Below are 7,315 nucleotides of genomic sequence, written 5' to 3'. Positions count from 1 at the left end.
TAATGAGCAGGAATTCCCGTATCACAGAATTTGAATTTCTTGGATAATGATTCGTCGTCTATCTCTACTGTCGCCAACGAGAATTTCATCAGCTAAGATTATGTATCGAGTCACCTTCTGAATTCTAACCAGGTTCTGATACAGTCTTCTCTTGTAACGATTTTACACTGAAAATTTTTTGCCTTGAATCCTTCAAAATCATTTTCTATCTCTGCATCGTACAAAAATATTCTTTCAAGCTTTGGCTAAAGAGGCAATCTTCGGTGTTTTCCAAGAAGCTACTAAATAAAGTATTTCAAATCTAAGGTCTTAATGTTATTGAGGATGTGTGTGTGCGTGTGTGTGTGTGTGTGTGTGTGTGTGTGTGTGTGTGTGTGTGTGTGTGTGTGTGTGTGTGTGTGTTCTTTCCGAAGATCGTCTTATACCACTATGTGAGCTTTAGCCAATTATATTCGTTGATATGATATTTCACAGGCTACAATTATACCTTCGTCCATCGGCTGACTCGTGGAAGAAATATTGGCTGGCCAGAACATGCGCATTATATTACTATTATTACTGCCAAGTTGATGACGTTTGAGCGAGCAGAATTAGAATCATTGTTCAGAATTAGAATCATTTTCACCTTTTCAGCGAAAAGTTTCAGGTTCTTTCCTAGTTGTAGCCCAAGGCAGGAACGAAATGCGGGAAACGACAGATATTAATGATGTTTGTTGGGCCACGGTTTCCTGGAATGGCAAAAATATACCAATAGATTGTGCTTGATATCTATCAAAACTTGCAGACATGTTGATCCACTACCACCACTAATTTTAAAAGACACATATCGAAAGCTTTTACACAACACAGCGCTGAAGAACGCGCCTTATTTTATTTGGTGGATTCGTTTTTAAAAGTTAGGGCATTCCGGGGTAGTAGCACCAATACAACCCAATTTTATATTTCTCACTAGATTCAACTTTATGCCTTTACAATCTGCTCTGTTCCCCCTTTTAAAGTGAGCACCATACTCTTTGAGGTCCTGAATTCCATTCCTATATCCTCGCTGTATATCTGTACAGTCTCAACCAAAGTTTCCATTTCAGTTTGTTTTTGCGCACAGTTTTAAATCATCCACGAAGAGAAGGTGGTTGAGACGAGGTTCGTTCTTCCTCAGCTCATAGTACGCGTTGAGTTTGCGTAGAACTACAGAAAGCGGGATCAAGGCTATAACAAACAGCAAAAGTGAACAAGAAGTTCCCTGGAAGATACGTCTCTTAGTTGTTACGTCGGGTAAGTATTGATTATTACAGAAAAGACATGTTTTCTAACTAGGCATGCGTATTCTCAGCTAGTCCACATATGTCGAGTGATTCCATTATCCCAGAATGCGGAAACATTTCATAAGCCTTCTCAAAGTCAATCCAAGCCATACACAAGTTTTTTTAGTACCGTTTGCGGTTCTTCATTATGAACTTGTCTGTCACAGGGCAGTCCTTGGTGCCCTTGGATCTTTTCCAGCACCTATTTTGTTCCTCTGAAGTAGATCGTTTTCCGAATATTATTATTATTATTAGTAGTAGTAGTAGTAGTAGTAGTAGTAGTAGTAGTAGTAGTAAGGCGGCGAGCCGGCAGAATCGTTAGCAAGCCGTGCGATTGCTTAGCAGTATTTCGCCTGCCACTACGTTCTGAGTTCAAATTTCGCCGAGGTCGACTTTGCCTTTCATCCTTTCAGGATCGATAAATTAAGTACCAGTGAAGCACTGGGGTCGATGTAATCGACTAGCCCCATCCCCCCAAATTTCAGGCCTTGTGCCTATAGTAGAAAGGATTATTATTATTATTATTATTATTATTATTATTATTATTATTATTATTATTATTATTATTATTATTATTAAGGCAGCGAGCTGGCAGAATCGTTACTGCACCAGGCAAAATGCTTAGCGGCATCTCATCCGTCTTTACGTTCTGAGTTCAAATTCTGCCGGGGCTGATGTTGCCATACATCTTTTCGGGGGTCGATAAAATAAGTAGCAGTTGAACACTGGTGTCGATGCAGTCGACTTGTCCCTTCTCCTTCAAGAATTGCTGGACTTATGTACCAAAATTTGAAACCACTATCATTATTATTATTATTCGCTGCTGACCGAGGCATGTGTTAATTACAAGTTGCTCTCTCGGAAACAAAGGGTTTTAACTGATGAAGAAGAGTTTTGTTTTGATTTGTTCTGTCTTGTTTAGCATTTTTTTTTTTTTTTTTTGCCAAAACTAATCGCATAGAGATAACTTCCTAAAAATTGGAATCTCCTCCTACAGGAGTTGGGAAAAGAAAAACTAAGATTTGTGCTTCTATTTTTGAACAAAGTTTTTTTTTTATCATATTGCCCTCTCTCTCACTCTCTCACTCTCTCTCTCTCTCTCACTCTCTCACTCTCTCTCTCTCTCTCTCTCTCTCACACACACACACACACACACAAACACACACACATACACAATGGCTACGAATATTCTGAATGACGCACCTAAAAAGAAAACTGATAATTAACAAAATAACACATTTCATTAAACAACACAGACAGGAAAAGATTAGTATGTTGATCGCACAGCAAAATATTAATGGTGATCATGACCAAAAACAAAACAATATTTTAACATCCAGCTTGAATATCTCTACTGAAAATGCCGACAAAAACAACACCAGCTCTGTCACATACACACTGTCTTTGTCAAACGAAAGCATTTCCACGTTATCGCCTAGCAACAGCATCTTCGCTAGTATCTTAAATAATACGGAATGCCTGGACATGAAACTTTTTTTTTTTGTAGAAAAGAGGCAATTTGGAAAAGACACGTTTCACAAAACAGCATCTCACTTGTCGAGTAAGCAAAGAAAAATGTAACCTATTTCTATTTCTAAAAAGATGGAGAATATTTTCAAATACTCTCAAAAGTACAGCTGGTTTAATTAACAGTTCTCTGCCCCTAAATTAGAAATTATTATTACTAGTGGGAGCCGTGGAAATTCCACAGAACGAAAAAGATTAAGAAAGAAAGGATGATTTGCGTTTTTATCTTTATTTTGCTAAGTTATTTCACTTCCTGTCACAATAATATATTAGACGATTCTAAGATTCCCCTCTTCTAGGTACTTTAACATTTCTCTCTTTCTCTTCACCTCTCGCTTCCACTAACTCTCTCTCTCTCACTCTCTATCTCTCTCTTAATCTAACTGCCTCCCCTGCCCATTTCCCTTTATCTGCCTTTCTTTAACTTCACCACCAGAACATATCTCTTTCTCTTTACCTTTCCCTCCAGCACGTCGTTAGCGCTTCTCTCTCTTCCTTTTCTCTCACTGTCTTTTTCTCTCGGTCTTCGCCTCTCCCTTCAACTAACCACGTGACGCATTCGGTCTTATTATACCCCTTTCTCTATTTCTTCGTCACTTCTTTCTTTTCTACTCACACTCTTCACCTCTCTCTCTCTCACACACACACACACACACACACACACTTTTACTTCACTTCACATTCACTCCACTTCCATCTCTCTAACTAAAGTATAACAGGCGAACGACCAATCAAATTATTATATAGATTAAAGCTTAGATTAAGGCGGCGGACTGACAGAAACGTTACTGCACCTGACAAAATATTTACCTGCGTTTCTTGTGGCTTTACGTTCTGGGTTCAAATGCTGCCGAGGTCGACTATGCCTTTCATCATTTCTAGGTCGGTAAAATAGGTACCAGTCGAGCACTGAAGTCGATGTAATCGATTTAACCCTTCCCCTAAAATTATTGACCTCGTGCCAAAATTTGAAACCATTGTAGAGGCGGCAAGTTGGCAGAAACGTTAGCAAACCGGGCGAAATGCTTAGCGGTATTTCGTCTGTCGTTACGTTCTGAGTTCAAGTTCCACAGTGGTCGACTTTGTCTTTCATCCTTTCGGGGATCAATGAAATAAGTACCAATGGAATAAGTACCAGTTGAGTATTGGAGTCGATGTGATCGATTAGCCCCTTCACCCAAAATTTCAAGCCTTGTACCTATCATAGAAAGATTTATTAAAGCTTTAAATTGGCAGCGAGCTTGCATGCCGGACAAAATGCTAAGCGGCATTTCTTCTGGCTCTTTACGCTCTGAGCTCAAATACTGTGAAGGTCAACTTTGCCTTTCATCCTTTCGTGATCCATAAAATAAAGTACCAGCTTAGCACTGGTGCCAAAAATTGCTAGCCTTGTGCCAAAATCTGAAACGCTTATAAAACATAAATATTTTAAAAATCTAATCAGTTTCCTCCAATCTATGCCTTTGAGAATTTGGCTTAAACACAAAGTTCTCCTCTGAAGGTGAATTGAACATATTTTGTTAAGGAAGAACACTTTCAGTTCCATTCTTCTCCCTGCCTGTGTTCATATATGTCCTTTGTGTAAACGGCTAATGTGTCATTTTCTGTTAAGGAGTAACTTAGCGATTCGATAAACATAGAATGATAAAATAAGTGCCTATTCGAAATAAGAATAAGGGGTGATATTCTTTTCTACTCTAGGCACAAGGCCCAAAATTTTGGGGGAAGGGGCTAGTCGATTAGATCGACCCCAGTATGCAGTTAGTACTTAATTTATCGACCCCGAAAGGATGAGAGGCAAAGTCGACCTCGGTGGAATTTGAACTGAGAACGTAAAGACAGACGAAATACCGCTAGGCATTTCGCCCGGCGTGCTAACGTTTCTGCCAGCTCGCCGCCTTAGAATAAGGGGCGACTAAAGCCATTGATCGAGGCGCTAAAGTATGACAGCACAGCAATGATAAACCCAAACAAGACTAAATGCATATATTAATGCGGCGGAGACATGTCTATATCGTAAGAAGCATGCTTCCCAACCACATGGTTCCCAGTTTAGTCCTACTACATTGGACCTTGAGCAAGTTTCTTCTATAACCCCGGGCAGACCAAAGCCGTGAGCAGATTTGTCGGCAGAAACTGAAAGTCTGTCATATGTGTGGGGGGGGGGTCATATAGATATAGATGTATATGATGATGGACTCTCCCGACGGGTTCGACGTATGAAGCTCCGACAACGTACTCTTTATTTGTCACTCATAATGCCTATATCGAATGTGACATTTAAGTCACGTCAACGATTTGCAAAGAAGGCCACAGATGTTGCAAGTATGAGGATTACAGGTCAGTGCAGATGATATATTTGCCACCGCTTTTCTTCTTTGCCTTGCACCCCGAAGCCTGTTAATGCTGGTTGCAACAAAGTTTTTTTTAATACCATTGCGACACAACGATCTCCATTTTTGTTCGTCCCAAGGCTGTTCGCTCAAAGATGTTGTGAGCTATCTTCACCTTTAAGAGTTTACTCTTCAGCTTGTCCTTATATCTGAGCCATGGTCGACCAACATTCCTGTGCTCACTCTCAAGCAGGCTGTACATGAGGACTTTGGATATTCTTTCGTCACTCATTCTGACAACGACATGGCCAGTCCAGCGCAATTGTGATTGTATAAGGAAACTCTCAATTCCACCAATCTTACACTTGCTAAACAAGTCGGCATTAGAAACTTTGTCTTTTAGTGAATAACCGCAATTGTCCTCAGACAGTCTTTGTGGAAGGTGTCTAGTCGATTAAAGTGTTGTCTATAGGGTATCCACGATTCTGAGCCATATAAGAGAGTAGTAAGAATGGCTGCTTTATAGACCTGTACTTTGGTATCAAGAAGTTTGATGCCCCTTTCATTCCATAGGCGATGACAGAGTTTGCCAAATGCGTTGGTTCCTTTGCAAGACGGTTGGCGATTTCATCATCAAGGGAAGCGCTCAAATTCACTTTACGATATATAAATGACTTCACATAATTTAGGCTTTTCCCATCAACCTGTATAGGAGTGTCAGGAAAATTGTGGACTGGTGGCCTCTGCTTGAAACCTCGAATTTGTTTAGGAATAGGGCAAGGTTAGTGGCTTACTTCCGTCTTCTTTATGCTGATGGTTAGACCAAAACCTTTACATGCAGCAGAAAACCGGTTTAGAAGTTCCTGAGTTTCCTCTAAGGAACTCGCCACTAGTACAGCATCATCTGCAAAATGTAGATCGCAAATGGTACTGGTGTGTAGCAGTGTTCTGGCTTTGAAACGCTGATGATTGAATAGTCCACTACTTGTTCGAAACTGGAATTTGATACCATTTTGTATGTCGTCAAAAGCATACCTCAGCATCACTGAAAAAAGGAGTGCAAGCAAAACAGGAGCCATAACACAATCTTGCTTTGTGCCGTTTGTTACGTCGAAGAAAGTTGAAGATTCCCCACCAGACACGACAGCAGCCTTCATTTTCTCATGAAAGGAGATGATAACATTCAACATCTTGTCAGGTACACCAAGCTTTTCCAGAACTTTCCATAGTGTTTGCCAGTTAACAGTGTTGAAGGCCTTAGTAAGGTCAATGAATGCCATGAACAACTCTTGGTTTTCTTCATGTACCTTCTCCATGACGTGTCGGAGGTAAAAGATCATGTCGATAGTGTCACGACCAGACGAAATCTGCACTGTGATTCTAGATAGACATAATTTACAACGAGTTTGATGATCCTGTTGAGAATGAGTCGAGCAAGAATCTTACCAGCAATATACAAAAGCGATATTCCACGGTGGTTATCACAGACACTTCTGTTTCTTTTGTTCCTTTAAAGGTGTTGAATCGAGACATCCTTGAAGTCCTGTGGCAGAAGGCCTACCATCCAAATCTTTATGAAGTTATCATGCAAATTCTTAAAAAGCATCTGTCCACCGTATTTGTAGATTTCAGGAGGGATAGCATCCCTGCCAGGTGCTTTACCAGAAGAGATCTGTTTAATAAAGTTTACCACTTCCAGGAAGGTTGGCTCCAGAGACTGTTCTGGCATTTCCATGTCCAGGAAGGTTGTCTCCAGAGACAGTTCCGGTATTTCAGTGTGCTGTGAAACAGACATTATGACGTTATCATTAGTGACTGAGGTGGAGTTCAACAAGGCTTCCACATGATCTTTCCATTGTTTCAGGATGTCAGATTTGTCAGTTAACAGTGTCTCTCTATTCGATGAAAAAAATAAGAGTAACACCGTGCTCTTGAGGACCATACACTTTCTTGAGGCCATCATAAAAGGCTTTAGAATCCTTTCTGTCAGCAGCTTATTGGCGGTCAGTAGCCTTGAAAGTCCACCAAGCCTACTTCATCTGTCTCAGAGCATGTTGGACCTTGCCTCTGCATTTCTTCTAGGCATTCTCTTTTGAGGATGGGCTCTTATCATTTATCCATCTTTTGTGAGAGCTGTGCATTTTATCTATCGAC

This window comes from Octopus bimaculoides, chromosome 2 (genome assembly GCF_046866305.1).
Source record: "Octopus bimaculoides isolate indiv1 chromosome 2, ASM4686630v1, whole genome shotgun sequence".
NCBI lineage: Eukaryota > Metazoa > Mollusca > Cephalopoda > Octopoda > Octopodidae > Octopus > Octopus bimaculoides.
The sequence above is the reverse complement of the archived record's forward strand: the minus strand, read 5'-3'. Positions refer to the sequence as shown.